General features: G+C 38.7%; 1 protein-coding gene and 1 pseudogene across 8 annotated transcripts in view; one reads left to right on the forward strand and one right to left on the reverse strand.

Moving 5' to 3' along the window:
- Nucleotides 1-288: 288 nt before the first annotated feature.
- LOC101418426 (cytochrome P450 4F2-like) overlaps nucleotides 289-20,515 on the forward strand; it is a 49,145-nt gene continuing 28,918 nt past the window's right edge. The window contains exon 1 of one of the 8 annotated variants that reach the window (XM_058292562.2): nucleotides 289-417. The gene's annotated coding sequence lies outside the window, so the exon portion shown is untranslated. Of the gene's footprint in view, nucleotides 422-20,515 lie in introns of all 8 variants that reach the window. The other 7 variants (XM_058292567.2, XM_058292564.2, XM_058292565.2 and 4 more) reach the window with 7 other exon arrangements.
- Nucleotides 10,609-11,598, reverse strand: LOC131277528 (nucleophosmin pseudogene; annotated as a pseudogene).

Below are 20,515 nucleotides of genomic sequence, written 5' to 3' on the forward strand. Positions count from 1 at the left end.
ACAGAACGACCTGAGCAACAAGATAAATGAGTATATTTGTTTCAATAATATAATAGAACATTATGAGCTTTAGTAACTATCTAATTCACTGTGTTAGTAAGAATGAGGTAATGGTAATAGTTATCTAGAATAGTTCCTGCTTCTCATGACCTATTGGCATATATAAGCAAGACCCTGAGACTAATAAAGTTGTCTGATGAGCTTGAGAAATCAATGCTCTCAGATCCCCAGAACCCAATCTCTCTTTGTCTTTCATTCCGGATACTCTTCCGGTACGTGACTCAGACGTTTGGTGCCCGGGGCGGGGCCGGAAGAAGTTAGTGAGGCTTCTAAATCAGTGTCTGGAACCACGGAAAAGACCTCATCGAGGGTCGTGTGTGATATCCAAAGCAGAGTGACTCGAGTCTTCAAGATTAAGTAAGTAAGTAACATTTCCGCGAATTCATCAGGGTAATGGGTAATCAAATGAGATGTGTGGAAGCATATTTGCAAGTGTTAAAAACTTTGTTGAAAGCTAGAGGGGTGCCTTTAAAAAGTTGTGAGTTAATCAAATTGTTTGCTTTAATACAAAAGTATTGTGTTTGGTTTCGGCCTCAGGGGCGTAATGTTTTAAATTTGAAACAGTGGAAATGTGTAATGAAAGCTTTACGAGGAGTATATCAAAGAGGGGAGTCCATTCCTTTATCTGTGTGGGCTTTGTGCCAGCAAATTGCTGCCGCCTTAGATCCTTTACAGTCTGAGGAAGGAGAGAAATATGAAACTACTATATTTTCTAAGCCCGTAATTAATTTGAAATGAAAGAAAGTAAATTGGAACAAAAACAGGAGCTCGAGGGGAATGGGGAACCATCAGGTTTTTTCCCTCATCCTGGTATTAACCCTTTCATCAATAAAAGCTCAGTGAAGTGTCCCAATGAAATATCTTCTGTGTATCCAGTACAACCCTCTGCACCTACTGAATTGCCTTCTGTTACTAAGCCCAAATTAGAAATGTTTTCAGATGTTGCCGATGCTTTGCCTTATGTTAAACAATTATTATCTGCTTTCCCCGTAACATTACATGTGATACCACCAGATACAAATAATCTGCCAGGGGGTGTCAAGTTTCATTCTGAGCCAAAAACTTTTAAACTATTGAAAGATTTAAAATGAGCAAAGATACTAAATAAAGTCCTTTTTAGTGAAATCAGGCTTGTAAGAAAGCTCTCTGTTAAAGTGTTAGCTAAGATAAGAAACTGTTCTGGCAGCAACTCTGCAACCCCCCTGCTGTCTACATGACAATGTAGCTGTGGGCTAGTGGGGGTTAACTGAGTTAAGCCACTGAAAAAAGAGAAAAACGGGCTAACATTGGTGTACTGTTTTGTTACCATGCTAATTCTGATTGGGTCTAGTTAACCAAGGTAATAAAATTAGTACAAAATTTTTATCAAATTTTAAAAAGGAATTTTCAGTTTTCAATCAATAGTTTACTCCTCAACTTCAAGTCTCAGTATAATCTTACAGAGCAATGATCTGTAATGTATGTTAATGGTCTGTCTAAACTGCTAAATAAGAGTTTAGCTACATTTCTGCTGCTCAGGTTATCTTAACTGATTGCTGATAACTAATAAAAATGTTTCCCAAGTACAGGCTTGCATGTTACAGGCAACATGGATTCCAGAATAAACCTTTTTTTTTTTTTTAAAGATTTATTTATTTATTTAATTCCCCCCCTCCCCCGGTAGTCTGTTTTCCATGTCTGTTTGCTGGGTCTTGTTTCTTTGTCCGCTTCTGTTGTCGTCAGCGGCACGGGAAGTGTGGGCGGCGCCATTCCTGGGCAGGCTGCACTTTCTTTCACGCTGGGCGGCTCTCTTTCAGGGTGCACTCCTTGCGCGTGGGGCTCCCCTACGCTGGGGACACCCCTGCATGGCAGGGCACTCCTTGTGCGCATCAGCACTGCGCATGGGCCAGCTCCACACGGGTCAAGGAGGCCTGGGGTTTGAACCGCGGACCTCCCATGTGGTAGACGGACGCCCTGACCACTGGGCCAAGTCCGCTTCCCCAGAATAAATCTTAAAAAGTACAATCTAAAATGTGATATATGGAGAACTTAAAAAACAGCTATACCAAAAAGTAAGAAAGTAAGAATTATGAGTTAATTGTAAACTGTATGTTTCTGTTAATGTGTTTTAATTGTTTTGTGTCTGTCTGTTCGTTCAATGTCAGTGTATATTTTGAGACCTCCAGATGGTAATATAAATTAATAAAAATTTTAAAAAGAGCTCTATTCAAATGGCCAAAAATTAAATTAGTGCTTATATTAATACTTAAGTTTAAATGTTAATAAGATCTCTACAATGATAAAAATTGTAAGTCTTGATTAACAAAATTACTATAAGTCTTGTTATAACAAGTTGTTCTTGCCTAAATTGAAATGAATAGTTTACTTTTCTTCACAGAATAATATGAAGGATGTAAAACTTAAATGAATATTAAAGAAGGTTAAAAGTTTGTGGGAATGCTGACTGAAATTTAATAAGTTTTTTCTAAAAAGTGTGTTTTGTCCTAAAGTAGGATGGCTAATTTTCATAAACTCTTGGAACACAAATGCATGTGGCAAGTTATAGAAAGTATTGTGGTAACTTTAAGTAAGGAAGTGTGTTCTGTGGAGGTAAAATTTGTTTTAAAATAATATAATTATAGTCTATATGGTTATAAATAATTATAAGAAATTTAACAAAGCATTGTTTAAATTAAAGTGTTTAAATGGCTAATTCCAAAAGGTCATTATTAAACAAATCTGAATTAATAATAATAATAATAAAAGGTAATTTTATAACAGGAAAATTTGGCAGCAGCCAGCCTCCCCTGACAACTTGCTTCTAGGAGACTGTTTCTGATATTGCATGCTACTAAGTATTTAAAGAAAAGTTCATTATTTTAACAAGCTTGTTTAGTGTTAATGGTATTTGTTATAAGAAGTTTGCCTGATAACTTAGTATGTGGGCTACATGGAATGTGTTTTTATTATTAAGGAAACAAGAGATGATTTTGTCCTAAAATAAAATGATTGATTATTGGGAAAGAGTAGAGTGTGGAATAAAACCTAGGTGAATACTAAAGTGCAGAAGGTTCATAGAAAAGAAATTTTTATGATTAAATTTAAATAAAATTTAATGGGTCTATCTATAAAATTTTAAAAGGTTTAGTATCAAGTAGTATACTAATGCAAAGTTAAAATTTTGTTCTTTCTCAAAGTCTCTTAAGTCATTAATCTATTTTGGTAAAAGTTTTTATCCTGAATAATCAGTATAATATAAAGAAAGTCTGTTTTATCAAAATAGCTTATTGTCCTTTAACCTTATCATTTCCTCAGTGTTCAAAAAAGAAAAGGTCTTATCTCTTTTAAAGGAACATAATATTCAAAACTGCTTTCTCAAAATCAAATCCTGAAAAGCAGCCTTTTATTCCAAACTAATTATAAGAGATTTGTTCTTTTACCTTGAAAGAAAAATTAAAGTAATAGTTAAGTTCATTTAATATGTTATAAGTCAAATAGAAGGTGTTTAAAAGTGTTATGAAATTAACAGGTTTTTTTTCTTCTTTAACTCTCTGTTCATTAAAGTTGTATGAGTAAAAGATTTCTATGAATGCTTAAGAGTGTATAAAGTTACCAATATTTCAGCATAATATTAAAGAGAAGTACAATGTGGTTAATTATGGTTTTAATTATTATAAAAGAGTATGTGTCACAGAAACAACCTCTTACCATAGATTAAAATAACGACACTGCAGTATGCAGCAATCCCAAACACTGCTAGTTTGTTGCAAGAAGTTAATGTCCAGCTGTGCTGCTATCACTTTGTTTTGAAACTTGCTAAAACTTTCTTTAGTGTCTTCTCAAACAAGTCAAGCCAGCTGCATTCCTCTATCTGTAGAAAACCCAACAATAGACTTTTGCAGTGCTTTTAGGGCTATGTGCATAGCCCAACATCTTGTACAGTACTTACTGATGGTAGTAGTAATGGGAAAGCAGCATACGTTACTTCTCAAAAAGAACAGGTTTGGCAGACTCCTTATTCATCTACTCAATGCACAGAGCTTTCAGCCATCATTAAGTTTTGCAAACGTTTCAAGAGCCCTTGAATATTGTCTCTGACTCCAAATATGTTTAACTGTAAGCCATATTAAAACAGCCCATATTTTTATTACTGATGAATTGTCTCAACTTTTTGCTGACCTTCAAGCCCTCATTCGGCAAAGAAGTCAGCCCATATATATTACTCATGTCTGGTCTCATTCTTCCCTTCCTGGTCCTCTAGCTACCCAAAATGCAAGAGCTGATTTATTAGTAGGATGTTTGCAAGATGCCAGTAAATATCATGCATTGACTCATATTAATACTAAGGGACTTAGACATAAATTCCCTCAATTAACAAAACATCAAGCTCAAGAAATTATTCGCACCTGCCCCACCTGTGGATCCTTAATTACAGTGCCTTTACAGGCTGGGACTAATCCCAGAGGCCTGACTTCTAATCAACTGTGGCAGATGCATGTACTCACATACCATCATTCGGTAAATTACAATATGTCCATGTTTGCATTGATACTTACTCTCATTTTTTTTGGGCTACTGCACAAAGTGGTGAACGTTTTCATCATGTTCATTCCCATTTGTGGTCTGCTCTTGCTGTGATAGGATGCCCCTCAAAAATTAAAACCGACAATGGTCCTTCTTACACCAATAAGTCCTTTGCTACATTTTGTGCTACATATGGTACTGGACATACTACAGGTCAAGCCATAGTTGAATGCTGCCATCATACCCTAAAAACTATGCTTTTAAAACAAAAAGGGGGAGATGATGGTATTATAACACCAAAGATCAATTGGCAAAAGCTTTATTTACTTTAAGTTTTCTTAATGTTTATAATTCATTGACACCTGCAGAATGTCGCTTTGGAAAACGTCAAACATCTACAGTGGGCGCAGGAAATGAAGATCCACCAATATTGTGGAAAGATATTTTAAGCAATGAATGGAAAAAAGGCAGGATTAAAGTATGGGGGCGAGGCTATGCTCTTGTCATTTAATGTGGGAAACAAAGGCACGTTGTTTCCATAATAGCAAGTTACCTCCATAACCACTGAGTCGTGCTGTCCTTGGAGACACAGGTGCAGGTCATAAATCTGTCAGGGAAATGTAACATTCTGGTGGAAGAGGACTTGCTAGAACAGAACGACCTGAGCAACAAGATTAATGAGTATATTTGTTTCAATAATAAAATAGAACATTATGAGCTTTAGTAACTATCTAATTCACTGTGTTAGTAAGAATGAGGTAATGGTAATAGTTATCTAGAGTAGTTCCTGCTTCTCATGACCTATTGGGGTATATAAGCAAGACCCTGAGACTAATGAATTTGTCTGATGAGCTTGAGAAATCAATGCTCTCAGATCCCCGGATCCCAATCTCTCTTTGTCTTTCATTCCCGATACCCTTCCGGTCCGTGACTCCGACATCATCTTTTGGTGTTATAATGCCATCAAGGTCCAGCTCCTCTAATATATTGTTCAAAGTCTTTGTTTCTTTATTGCTTCTCTTTTGAGATGTTCGGTCCAAAATTGATAGGGGTGTATTAAAGTCCCCCATTATAACTGTAGAGGCATCTATTCCTTCACTTAGTTTTTCCAGCATTTGCCTCATTTGGAGGCACCCTTGTTAGAAGCATAAATGTTTATGATTGTTCTTTCTTCTTGAAAGACTGTCCCTTTCACTAATAAGTAGTGTCCATCTTTGTCTGTCAGAATTGTTTTGCATTTAAAGTCTATTTTGTCTGATATTAATATAGCTACACCTTCCCTTTTTTGGTTGTTTCCTTGAAAGATTGTTTTCCAGCCATTCACTTTCAACCTCCTTGAATCCCTGGGTCTAAGAATTGTTTCTTGTAGACAATGTATAGCTGGGTTATATTTCCTTATCCAGTCTTCCAGTCTGAGTCTCTTGACAGGTGAGTTTAATCCATTGACATTCAATGTCATTACTTTCAAGGAATTACTTATTTAGCCATATTTCCTTTGGATTTGTGTTTGTCATATTTTGTTAGATTTTCTTTTCCTGTTTTTGTCTTTTTAGTTGCTCTTACACTCTCCTCCAACTCTATCTCTCTTGTTTTTTTCTTTCTTCCTGCAGAACTCCCTTTAGTATTTCTCGAAGGGCAGGATTCTTGTTGGCATACTCTTATAGTTTCTGTTTATCTGTGAATATTTCGAACTCTCCATCATTTTTGAATGCTAACTTTGCTGGATAGAGTATTCTCAGTTGGAAATTTTTTCTTTTAGTACCTTGACTATGTCATACTACTGCCTTCTTGCCTCCATGGTTTCAGATGAAAAATCAGCACTTAATTTTATGGAGCCTCCTTTTATGTGATGGTTCTCTTTTTTCTTGCTGCTTTTAGAATTTTCTCTTTGTCTTGAGCATTGGATAATTTGACAAGTATATGTCTTGGGGTGGGCCTGTTGGGATTTATGCTGTTTGTGGTGTGTTGTGCTTCCTGGACATGCACTTCTATCTCCCTCAAAAGGTTTGGGGCGTTTTCAGCCATTATTTCCTCCAACCCCCCCTCTGTTCCCTTTTCCTTCTCTTCTCCTTCTGGGATGCCTATAATACATATGTTTGTGCATTTTGCATTGTCATTCAGGTCCCTAAGCCCCTGCTGGATTTTTTCTATCTGTTTATCGAGCTGTTCTACTATCTGTTTGATTTCAGATGTACTGTCTTCCACATCGCTTAATCTCTCCTCTGCATCTTTGAGTCTGCTCTTATGTGCTGTGAGTGTATTTTTGATTTCTTGAATTGTGCTGTTCATCACCATCATATCTGTTATCTTTTTGCGTATGATTGGAATTTCTTCTGTATTCTCTCCAATTGTTTTCTTCATATTCTTAATTTCTTCCTTCACCTCATGAAATTGGTCCCTAATATATGTTTTGAGGTATTTAATTACTTGTTCAATGTTCTGCTCCTCTTCCTGGTTTTTAATTTGTTCATTGCATTGGCCCGTGTTTTCCTGATGATTGGTTTGGTTTGTAGTTTTTTGTTGTTGTCTGGTAATCATTTTATCTTGATGGGGTTATTCAGTTGCCTAGCTTCTTTGTCTAGTTTGGAGTTTAGTTGTTTTTGCGTGCGTGTTGAGTCTTCTCTTTGTCACTTTGTTCTTCTTATTCTGTTTCCTTATTGTTGCCTAAGTTCACTTGAAAGAAAATATTAGGGCCAGAGAAAGCAAAAGGAGTAAGAAATGAAAATGAATAATAGTAGTATTGATAGTAAATATTAACAGAGTAACCCTGTGAGATATAGGAGAATGGATATTAGAGTCATGTGGGGTATGTACATTTATAACAGTAATAAATTTAGAGTACGTATAATGAGAAAGTAATCTGAAAATGGGGAGGAATACAGTGTGAATTAATAGGCCTGTGTATTCAGGAGAGAGGGAAAGAGAAAAGAGAGGACAATAATATAAAGAGAAAATATAAGGCAGAAAACAGTACAAATGTATTAGTAATAAAAGTAAAAAAAATAGGGTGGCAAACAAGAGAGGTGTAATGTAAGAGAAACAATCAATGATGGAGGATAGAAAGATGTAGAGGAAAGGGAATAGTGTTGGTGGCCAAATCAATACACACAGAAAAGAGTAATTGGAGGATGAGGAAATACAGCAAGTGTGAAGCTCTCCCTGCAGCAGCTAATGTAAGAAGAGTAAGAAAGCAGAGAAAGAGAGAAAGAGGGAAAAAAAGGGACAAAAGGGAGTGGGGAAGTAAGCAGGAAAAAGAAAAAGAGAAAGAAAGCAGAAAGATAAAAGGGCCTTGGGGGGATAAAAAGAAGGAAAAACCATCCAAATACTAGGGAAAGTTTCAAGGAAGGAATCCTGTCTGTAGTTAAATAAAATGCTTAGGGATCTAACGTTCCCCCTTTTTTCCCTTCCTTACTTCCCTCTCTCCCAGGCAGCGGGAAAGCTGCCTGAGAGGTCCAGTAGGAGATTCAAGTGAGTGCTTGTTGAGTCAGCTCCACACAGAAAATAATGACTTTTAATTTCCAGAGAGAGAACACCCACACCTCACCAGGAACCCCAAGTATGCTACTGGAGGCTTGGAAAGAACCTCCTACAATCTGTCTCTTTTAGATGTGCTACGAGAGGGCTTCTTGATTTTCTGACTCCACCTTCTCACAGGTCAAGTTTCCTATCCCAGTGTATTTGGGTGAATCGGGCTTTCTCAGCAGATTCGCCACTCCTCTCTTCCCAGACTCTCCCCAAGCCAGCCGGAATGCTCCTCCAAGCACAAAAAGAAGAAAAAAAAAAAAAAGAAAATTAAAAAAAAAAGGGGGGGAGGGTGGGAACACCAGAAAATGGAACCTGCACTAGCCAGGCCCCGCTACTGCACCCCCCCACTGGATCCCTCCTACCCATGGAAACAGTCCAAAGCCAGAGGTCTAAGGCAACCCCGGACCTCTGGGTGCACTAGACTTGGGAAAGGGAAGTCTGGGACTCTGCAGACCCAGGGCACGTAGGTCCATGGAACATGGATTTTGGGGGCTCAGGGAACACTGACCAGGGGACCACGCATCCGGAGACCATGGGGCCCAGGAACGCCACTGCACAACCGATAGTTCTCAGGAAAACCGCGGCCACCAGCCCCAGGGGGAAAGGTCCCGCCAGTATACAGCTTCCGACCTCTATACTTGTAAGCTGCAATTCTACGTTTTGCAGTCACCACCTCCACCACTCTCTCTCCAAATCTATGTCCACACACTCTGCCCTGCAAGCCCTCAAGACAGCCCACTCTGGCCAGACTCCAACCCCACTCAGCAATCTCTTCGCAGGAGAGACAGTAAGGTGCACTCAGATGCCATCTTGTCCTGCTTCCACCCTATTTTATTTTTTACTTTATTTTTTCTAAATTATTAGTATTCTATTTCTAATCATTAAAACTATCATTATTATTTCATTTTCCTGCTAATTGAATTGACAATATATTAGCCTTCATTTTTGAAGAACGTTTGGACCATGGAGGGGTTCAACTATGGCAGGGGAGGAACGCTGGTGTGGGATGTTATTGATGGGGGACACATGGGCCAGAGGGAGTTCTCCAGGGCATATATATAGGGTATATAAAAAAGTTCATGTATTTGTTAGGTATTTTATAGTAGTTACAGTTAAAAATGACAACTGAGGGAGTGCTGAGTTCCTAGCCAGGGGAGCTCTGTCACTTTCCCCAATGGGACAGCAACAATCCCCCAAGTGCAAGGGCAAAGACTAGTGAAGTAGGATGCTCCAATTGTGAGCCCTTGACACTGATGAATATGCTTATGAGTCTGTGTGTCTAAAATTTCAATGAGGCCTAGAGCTGCAGGGTGCCTAAGAGTTACCTCCTGAGAGCCTCCATGTTGCTCAAATGTGGCCACTCTCTAAGCCAAACTCAGCATATAAATGTATTACCTTCCCCCCAGCATCAGACATAACTCCCGGGAATGGGCCTTCCTGGTGCCGAGGGATTACCCCCAATCACTAGCTGGTGATGCACTAGAAAAAGACCTTGAATAAAAGGGGGATAATGATAAAGCCAAATGAGTTTATATGGCTAAGAGAATTCAAAATAAGTCAGAAGGTCACCAGAGGGGTTGTGCTTATGGACATCTCAGCAGGATCTCAGAGACAGCCAAAGTAGATACAACCCCAAGTAGTGGTTCTCCTGAGGGCTACAGAGACACACAGGTTCTATGGTCATGGCAGATGGCTCTGGAGTTCAGTGCCTTGCCAGTGGGCCTTATTATGTAATTTGTGTTCCTAAGTATGATGGAGTTGGACTCAGATGTGATCTTTCTACATGTGCCTCTCCTGTCACTTTTACTGAACTTGTGTTTGGTGCTGGGGTTGGTGTATACTCAGGAGATTTGAAAATCTGGACTGACCATGTGCCAGCTGGGCCTTGAGACTCAGCACTGTTGCAACACCTACTCTCTGGTTCATTGCAATTACCCAGGTCAGCTAAGAGGTAGGTGAAGATGAGGGAACCGAGAGAGTCTACAACTGCCAACAGGAGAATCACATCCATTAGCCATGTGGGATATAAACCCCCTCTCAATTTAGATATGGAGTGGACATCAGCATCCTAGGGTCCACAGGATGAAGGAATAAAATATGATTTAGAGTGGACTTACTGGTATTCTACTATAGAAGTATTGTGACTCTACCAGTGGAAGAAATTGTATCATTGATGTGGAGACAGCAGCCATGGTAGTTGCTGAAGGCAGGGAGAGGGAAGAAGAAAAGTGACGTTGGGTATTTTCGGGCCTTGGAATTGTTCTAAATGATATTGCAGGGACAGATGCTGGACATTATATATCCTAGCATAACCCACTGAATGTATTGGGGGAGAGTGTGAACGACAATATAAACTATAATCCATGCAGTACAGCAGTGCTCCAATTATATTCACCAAACGCAATGAATGTGCCACAATGATATGATTGCTTGTTGATTTGGGAGGAGTGTGGATGGGTGTGGGATGTGGAGTATGTGGGTGCCTCATATATATATATTTTTAAATTAAAATACTGAGTTTATTTCACATGTATATTTTGTGTCCCCACCATTTTCATTTGTCTGACCACTGCTACTACTATATCCTATCATAACATTCCATACATACTTAAAACCAAGCAAGGGGTGGAGTTCCATTTTTAAAAACTAAACAGGCATTTTGGACAACACATTCTTGGCAAAGGGACCTGGAAAACATTTATCAGACACGGTAGGGAAAGTTCTCACTCTGCATTATAAAAAGGACAGCCAGATATTAATGGTTACAGAAATGAAATAAGACAGAAAATGTTAACAAAGTGTTCAAACTACTTTCTTAAAGAGACTTCCTCCACTGCCAGAGATCTTGAATAGCCTCCTGGTCAGTCATCCGGAAGCAGTTCTTCACATAATTGATGAATTTGGCTTCCACTTTGGGAAGAGAACCACCTTTTTCTATACTTGCTTGCATTCTTGCTTTAATGTCTTCTATAGAACTAGGTCCTTCTGGTGTGTTAGGAGTTTTTTCCTGTTTTTTGAAGGATTCTTGACCTTTTGATTTTGGTGTTGATGGTTTTGAGTATTTTCCATTCTGGTTTGATTTTTGTGCATTTTTGGACTGGAGTTTCTCTGACAGATTTATTCACTGGAACTTTTTCTTCCGTTTCCTCCTCATCTTCATCATCATCATCATCTTCATCATCATCGTTGTCATCTGCATCAGCAAGTTTTACTTTTTATGTGGAACCTTGCTACCACTTCCGGGGGCAGATCGCTTTCCAGATGTGCTTAAGAGTTTCACATCCTCCTCCTCTTCCTCTTCTGACTCTGCATCTTCCTCTCAGCTACTAAGTGCTGTCCACTACTATGCACAGGCCCAGAACCACACTTCAACAGTAAGACAACAGGTGGCATTATTTCAAAGCCTCCAAGGGAAACCATTGGCTGTACAGACATTTTCAAAGTTGCCAGTGTTACTGTAATTGGACTGCCTTCATAAGTCATTGCCTCTGCTTCAAACAATGTGCAATTCATCCTTTGCTCCAGCTCCTAAACTGACCGTTCTTAAAGATAACGGGTGCTCATTTTCATCATTATCCACCTTAAAGTGATAATCTTTGTCAGCCTTTAGTTCACAACAGAAAAGATAGTTCTGGGGCCTCAGGGGGCTCCTGTCCATGTCCATCGAATCTTCCATGGGGTGGTGGCACGCACTTAGGTGGGAGAGAAGGCAGACGGAGACAGGCAACCACTGTTCCAAAAAACAGCCACGCAGGACAGAATCAGACCAGGGATTGTATTTTTCAATGTAACATTTTTTTGGTGTGATTTATGTATCTTTAAATAAGACAATAAAAAATGAAAAATATAATTTTTTTCATTGTGACTTTCATCACTGTAATAGGATTTGCCCTGCATGTATAGTGGCAAGTCAATTTCTTCCATTTCTTCCTCAGTGTCTTTCAAAATTTTATTTTTTATTATGTGTATTAAAAAAAATTTAGATCACAGTAAAGTCACATATAGAATATAGAGGACTTCATATACCCAATATCCTCACCCTCTTCCCCCTTCCCCAGCAATGATCTTTTTGCATGTGGATATTTCATTTGCTACACCTGATGTACACATATTGAAACATAGCTACTAACCATGGTTACATTATGTTTTACATTTTAGACTATACACTTTTATAAATTTTTGGTGAAATTTAACATGGCCTGTATCCATCATTGGACAATCATTCAAAACACTTCCATGCCCCTCCCCCCAGTTACACCCTCTTCCATCTATTCTATTCTTTCCCCCTCCTCTCAGGGCACACAGTGATAATTAAGCCTCACTCCTTGAAGAAGATTCATAGATACTTGTGACAATGCTGAGGGATTGACTCACTAGTCTGTCCTCCCCCATTGGGAGCCACCTATGTTCTCGAGAGACACCCTTTCCTCTTCTTGAGAATATCAAGCCCCAGGATGGGGTACACACCTTTCCACTCATTGTGTGGGTCTCCACCCACTGATAAAACACATTATGACAAGATGAGCACTTACATACTCCCTAGGAGCCTTCCCCAGGTGCACCCTGTGCCAGATGTCCCCATGAAACACCTTAAACTAGTTACCCTTTATTGTATTTTCTGAAGAGTTTTCTCAACATTATAGTTGCAACCACATATCTGACAATCTCCCATTTTCACCTGCCCTCCCCAACCCTCCCCCCAATTCCATGGACCATCAGACCCATCCTCCCAACCCTAGTGTCCCTCAAGCCTGTAAAGTCCAAACCAACAGTATCCTTATACCCCCGACTTATCCCTTCACTGCACAAATACTTACCTCCACTTTATCATAGATTTCACCCATGTTAGTATTGGCTCACAGTCTTCCTCTCCCCCTCTATTTCCTGTAAGCCTATCTTCCAGTCTCTAGCTCTCTGAGGCAGCTTGATTTGCTTAATTCATATCAGAGAGGTCATGTAGTATTTGTCCTTCCATGCCTGGCTTGCTTCCCTCAACATAAGGTCCTCAAGTTTCATCCATGTTATCCTGAGTGTTAGTACTGTATTCCTTCTTATAGCTGAGTAGTGTTCCCTTGCATGTATATACCACATTTTGTTTATCCACTCATCTGTTGTTGGGCATTAGGTTGATTTCAACTTTTGGCAGTAGTGAATAATGCTGCTATGAACATTGGTGTGCATATATCAGTTCACGTCCTTGCTTTCAGTTCTTCTGGGTACATACCCAGCTGTGGAATTGTTGGGTCATATGGCTGGTTTTTTGAGGAAATGCCAAACTGTGCTCCACAATGGCCGCATCCTTCTACATTCCCACCAGCAGTCGATGAGGGTCCCCATTCCTCCACATGCGCTCCCACACTTGTCCTCTGCTTTTTTAACAGCCGCCAGTCTAATGGGTATAAGTTGGTGTCTCATAAGTTTTGATTTGCGTTTCCCTAATATCTGGTGATGTCGAGCATCTTTTCATGTGCTGTTCTGCCATTTGCATTTCTTCTTTGGAGAAAGGTCTGTTCAAATCTCTGAAAACAAGGACACAAACCAACATATGCACACCAATGTTCATAGCAGCACTATCCACAATTGCCAAAAGTTGGAATCAACCCAAAAGCCCATCACCAGATGAATGGATAAATAAAATGTGGTATATTCATGCAGTGGAATCCTACTCAGCTATAAGAAGGAATACAGTATAAACACATGATATCATGGATGAATCTTATTTATTTTTTCTCTTTATTTTCTTTTAAATGTTACATTAAAAAAATGAGGTTCCCCTATACCCCACACCCCACCCACCCCACCCCTCCCACATCACATCTGAGTCCAGCTCCATCACACTCAGGAACACAAATGCCAAAGTAGGGCCAACTGACATGGTACTGAACTCCATCTGCCATGACCATAAAACCTGTGGGTCTCTGTAGCCCTCAGAAGAACCAATACCTGGGGTTGTATCTACTTTGTCCATCTCTGGGACTCTCCTGAGGTGTACATAAGGACAACCCCTCTGATAACCTCCTGGCTCTTTTTGGAGACTCATAGCCATATAAACTCATTTGTCCTTTCCATTTCCCCCTTTTATTTAGGTCAAAAAGAATTTTTAACTCCTGGTATTATCCTGATAATCCTGGTATTATCCTGGTAATATCCTGAGATATTCTGCTGGTCTGAGTTGACTCTTCTATTCAAGGACCATCCTTTATTGGTCTTAACCATTGCTCTTGGGGGATTGTTGCTGTTCCATCAGGGTATGTGATAGAGTTCCCCTGGCTAGGAACTCAGCACTCCCTCAGTTGTCGTTTTATCTGTCACCACTATGAAAATATCCGAACATTTTTATGTATCCTATATATATGCCCTGGAGAACTTCCTCCCAACCATGTGCTCTCTATCAATAACACTCCACACCAGTATTCCTCCCCTGCCATTGTTGAAACTCTCTGTGGTCCAAAACTTCCTCAAAAATGAAGCCTAAAATATTGCCAGGTTTCATTAATAGTAAAATGGAATATAGTGATGGGCTTAAAGGTTAGATATAGAATACAAACTTATTTAGAAAAATTAAAGGAAAAACAAATTGGGGTATCAAAAAATTAAAAAATGAAAAACTGCTGTTTTTGATGTTTTGCCTTCTATCACTGCAATAAGTGTTGCCCCGTATGCAAGTTCTTCCATCTCTTCCTCAGTTTCTGTGTCTTTTCTTTTTCTTTTCTTTTTTCTAATTATTAAGCCTGTCTTCACAAAATTTTAGATCACAGTAATTCATATATACAATATATGGTACTCCCACATATCCAACATCAGACACTTTGTCCCTTCCCCAGCAATAATCTTTTTACATGTCTACTATATGTACTGCAACCGAAGTACAGATACTGAGACAATAGCTTTCCAACAATGTTACACTTGGCTTTACATTGTGGTTTATAGTTTAGACTATACAATTTTCTAAATTTTTAATTATGTTTTACATTATGATTTACATTTTAGCCTATAGGACCCTATACTTTTTGGTGTAATTTAACGTGGGCTATATCCATCCTTGCATAATCTTTTGGAACACTTCCATTACCCCACAGTTATACTGATTCCATCTATTCAATACCTCTTTTCCCCTACCCTCAGGGCCCACAGTGACAGTAAATCTTCATTGACTGAAGGGCCATGTTCAGAGATACTTGCAACAATGCTGAGGGCTTGACATGCTCAACTGCCCTAATGCATTGGGAGCCACCCTTTCTCTCGAGAGATACAATTCCCTCTATTTGAGGTCTTCAGTCCTCCCCAGGATGTGGGTTTACATTCACACTCACTGCATCCAATGGTATAACCACTATGACCAAAAGAGCACTCACACACTCCCTAGAAGCCTGTCCTGAGTCGGATTCTACCCTTTAAGCCTCTTAAATAGGTACTCTTCCTTATTATATTTTTGAAAAAGTTTTCTCAACATTATACTCTCCACCACATACCTGACAATTTCCTATGTTCATATGTTCCCCTACCCTCTCCCCTATTTCCTGGGTCATCTTACCCATCCTCCCATCCCTAGCCCCCCTGAGGCCCACAAAGCTCCACCAAAAGTTATCAAGTTATCTCTATGCTCCAATTTTATCCCTTCCCTGTACAAATACTTACCTCCAGCTTATCATAGATTTCACCCATGTAGGTGTCATCTCGCAACATTCCTCTACCCCCCAACTTCCTTAAAGCCTATCATCTGGTCTCTAGCTCTCTGAGGCAGCTTCGTGTACTTGTTTCAAATCATTGAGGTCATGAAGTATTTGTCCTTCAATGCCTGGGTTGCTTCACTCAACATAAGGTTCTCAAGATTCATCCGTGTTAGCACATGTGTTTGTAATGTATTCATTCTTAAAGCTGAGTAGTATTCCATTGTATGTATATACCACATTTTATTGATCCATTCATCTGTTCATGGGCAACTTTTGGCAATAGTGAACAATGCTGCTATGAACATTCGTGTGCATATATCGGTTTGTGTCCTTGTTTTCAGCTCTACTGGGTGTATACCCAGCAGTGGAATTGCTGGGTCATATTGCAAATCTATAGCTAGCTTTTTGAGAAATCGCCAAACTGTCCTCCAGAATGGCTGGATCCTTCTGCATTCTCACCAGCAGTGGATTACTGTTCCCATTCCTCCACATCCTCTCCAGCACTTGTAGTCTTGTTTTTTTTTCATAGCTGCCAATGTTATGGGAGTAAGATGGTATCTCATTGTACTTTTGATTTGCATTTCCCTCATAGCTAGAGATTTGGAGCATTTTTTCATGTGCTTTTTAGCCATTTCTATTTCTTCTTTGGAGAAGTGTCTGTTTAAATCATTTTCCCATTTATAATTGGGTTGTTTGTCTTTTTATTTTCAAGATATAGGAGTTCTTTATATATGCAGGATATAAGTCTCCTATCAGATATATGGTTACCAAATATCTTCTCCCATTGTGTAGGCTCTCTTTTCACTTTCTTGACAAAAAACTTTCGGGTCCAGTAGGCTTTAATTTTGAGGAAGTCCCATTTATCATTTTGTTCTTTTGCTGCTTGTGCTTTTGGTGTGAAGTTCATGAAGCCATTTCCTATTACAAGGTCCTGTAGATGCTTCCCTACACTGCTTTCAAAGTCTTTATGGTCTTGGCTCTCATATTTAGGTCTTTGATGTATCTTGAGTTGATTTTTGTATAAGATGTGAGTTGGTAATCCCCTTTCATTCATTTACATATTGATATCCAGTTCTTCAGGCACCATTTGTTGAAGAGGCCATTGTCTCCCAGTTGAGAGTGTTTTGTGGCCTTATTGAATATAATATGACTATATATATGAGGATATATATCAGAACTCTCAATTTGGTTCCATTGGTCAGTGTGTCTATCCTTGTGCCAATACCGTGCTGTTTTCACTACTGTAGATTTGTAGTATGTTTTGAGGTCAGGTAGTGTGATTCCTCCAATTTCATTTTTCCTTTTTCAATATGTCTTTGGCTATTTGGGGCCTCTTTTCTTTCCAAATAAATTCCATAGTTAGTTTCTCTAGTCCATTAAAGAATGCTGTGTTGATTTTTATTGGGATTTTATTGAATGTGTAGATCAGTTTTGGTAGGATAGACATCTTAATAATATTTAGTCTTCCTATGCATGACCAGGGAATATTCTTCCATTTATTTAGGTCTTCTTTAATTTCCTTCAACCGTGTTGTGTGGTTTTCTGTGTGTAAGTTTTTTTTACATCTTTATTTAAATTTATTCCTAGTTATTTGATTTTTAAATTTACTATTGTAAATGGTATTTGTTTCTTGATTTCCTCCTGAAATTGCTTATTATCAGTGTACAGAAATGCTACTGATTTTTGCACATTGATCTTATAACTTGCTATTGTACTGAACTCATTTATGTGTTCTAGAAGCTTTCTTGTAGACTTCTCAGAGTTTTTTATGTATAGAATCATGTCATCTGCAAATAATGAAATTTTGGCTTTCTTTCCAATTTGGATGCCTTTTATTTCTGGTTCTTGCCTCAGTGTTCACGCAAGTACTTCTATGCAAATGATAAATAGAAGGGGTGATAATGGGCATCCTTGCCTTGTTCCTGATCTTAGAGGGAAAGATTGTAGGATTTCACCATTGTAAATGATTTTGGCTGAGGGTTTTCATATATACCCATTATCATGTTCAGAAAATTTCCTTGTATTCCAATCTTTTGCAGTGTTTTTATCAAGAAAGGGTGCTGTATTCTGTCAAATGCTTTTTCTGCATCTATATATATGAGCATGTGATTTTTTTCCTTCAATCTGTTTATATGGTGTATTACATTAATTGATTTTCTTATGTTGAACCATCCTTGCATACCAGGAATGAATCCCACTTGGTCGTGGTGTATAATTTGTTTAACATGTTGTTGAAAATGATTAGCAAGTATTTTTTTGAGTATTTTTGTGTCTAGTTTCATTAGAGAGATTGGTCTGTAATTTTCCTGTCTTGTGGTGTCTTTGTTTGGCTTTGGTTATAGGGTATTATTGGCATCACAGAATGCGTTAGGCAATGTTCTTTCTGTTTCGATTTTTTGGAATAGTTTCAACAGGATTGGTGTTAGTTCTTTCCTGAATGTTTTGTAGAATTCACCTGTGAAGCCGTCTGGCCCTGGGCTCTTCTTAGTTGGGAAATTTTTAATGACTGATTTTATCTCTTTACTTGTGATTGGTTTGTTGAGATAGTCAATTTCTTCTTTTGTCAATGTAGGCAGCTTATGTGTTTCTAGGAATTTGTCCATTTCCTCTGAATTGTCCTTCTTGTGGGAATATAGTTTTTCTTTACTTTTTCTGTATTAAAGATTTATTTATTTATTTCTCTCCCATTCCCCCTCTCCCACCCTGGTTGTCTGTTCTCTGTGTCTATTTGCTGCATCTTCTATGTCCACTTCTGTTGTTGTCAGTGGCACTGGAATCTGTGTTTCTTTTTGTTGTGTAATCTTGTTTTGTCAGCTCTCCGTGTGTGCGGCGCCATTCCTGGGCAGGCTGCAGTTTCTTTTGCGCTGGGTGGCTCTCCTCATGAGGCGCACTCCTTGCACATGGGGCTCCCCTACACGGGGGACACCCCTGCGTGGCAGGGCACTCCTTGTGCGCATCAGCACTGTGCATGGGCCAGCTCCACACGGGTCAAGGAGGCCCGGGGTTTGAACTGCAGACCTCCCATGTGGTACGCGGATGCCCTAACCACTGGGCCAAGTCTGCTGCCTGGAGTATAGTTTTTCAAAGTATCCTCTTATGATAGTCTTTATTTCTGTGGGGTCAGTGGTGATATCGTCTTTCTCATTTCTTATTTTGTGTATTTGCATCTTCTCTCTTTTTTTGTGTGTGTTAATCTAGCTAAAGGGTTTGTCAATTTTATTGATTTTCTCAAAGAACCAGCTCTTGGTTTTCTTTATCTTGTCAAGTGCTTTTTTGTTTTCTATTTCATTTAGTTCTGGATCTTATTTTTGTTATTCCTTTCTTTCTACTTCCTTTGGGGTTAGTTTGTTGTTTACTAATTTCTCCAAGTGCGCAGTTCGTTCTTCAATTTTAGCTCTTTCTTCTTTTTTGATGTATGAATTTATTGTACAAATTTCCCCTCAGTACGGCTTTTGCTGCACCCCATAAGGTTTGGTATGTTTTTTTTTTATTTTATCATTTTCATTACTTTCAATGTAGTTATCAATTTCTTTTGAGGTTTCCTCCTTGACCCACTGTTTTTCTAAGAGTGTGTTGTTTAGTGTCCATTTCTTGGTGTGAAATCTGGGTCTCTGGCTCTTGCAGATTTCCAGCTTCATTCCATTGTATTCAGAGAAATTATTTTGTATGATTTCTACCTTTCTGAATTCATTGAGACTTTCTTTGTGGCCTAGCATATGGTCTGTCTTGGAGAATGATCCATGTGCACTTGAGAAAAATGTATATCTTGATGTATTTGTTTGTAATGTTCTGTACATGTCTGTTAGGTCCAGCTCCTGTAATACAGTGTTCAAAGATTTTGTTTCTTTATTGGTTCTCTTTTGAGATGTTCTGTCCAAAGTTGATAGTGGTGTATTAAAGTCCCCCACTATAGTTGTAGAGGCATCTCTTCTTTCAGTTTTTCCAGTGTTTGCCTCACGTATTTGGAGGCACCCTTGTTAGGAGCATAAATGTTTATGATTGTTCATACTTCTTGAAAGATTATCCCTTTCACTAATATGTAGTGTCCATCTTTGTCTCTCACAGTTGTTTTGCATTTAAGGTCTATTTTTTCTGATATTAATATAGCTACTCCCTTTTTTGTTATTGTTTGCTTCTAAGATTGTTTTCCAGCCCTTCACTTTCAACCTTCTTGAATCCCTGGGTCTAAGATGTGTTTCCTGTGGACAGCATATAGATGGGTCATATTTCCTTATCCAATCTTCCAATCTGAATCTTTTGACAAGTGAGTTTAATCCATTGAATTTCAGTGTTATTGCTTTCAAGGAACTACTTACGTTAGCCACATTTTCTTTGGACTTGTGTTTGTCATATTTTTTTGTGTGTGTTTTATTCTTTTTGTCTTTTTAGTTGCTCTTACACCCTCCTCCAACTCTGCCTGTCTTGTTTTTTTTCTTTCTTCCTGCAGAACTCCCTTTAGTATTTCTTGAAGGGTGGGGTTCTTCTTGGCATACTCTCTTCCTTTCTTTTATCTGTGAATATTCTGAACTCTCCATCATTTTTGTATGCTGGCTTAGCTGGATAGAGTATTCTTGTTTGGAAATTTTTTCTTTTAGTGCCTTTACTATATCATACCACTGCCTTCGTTCCTCCATGGTTTCAGATGAGAAATCAGCACTTAATCTTATGGCGTCTCCTTTGTATGTGATGGTTGTCTTTTCTCTTGCTGCTTTTAGAATTATCTCTTTTTTCTTGAGCATTGGATAATTTGACAA

Source organism: Dasypus novemcinctus, unplaced genomic scaffold (assembly GCF_030445035.2).
Source record: "Dasypus novemcinctus isolate mDasNov1 unplaced genomic scaffold, mDasNov1.1.hap2 scaffold_124, whole genome shotgun sequence".
Taxonomy (NCBI): domain Eukaryota; kingdom Metazoa; phylum Chordata; class Mammalia; order Cingulata; family Dasypodidae; genus Dasypus; species Dasypus novemcinctus.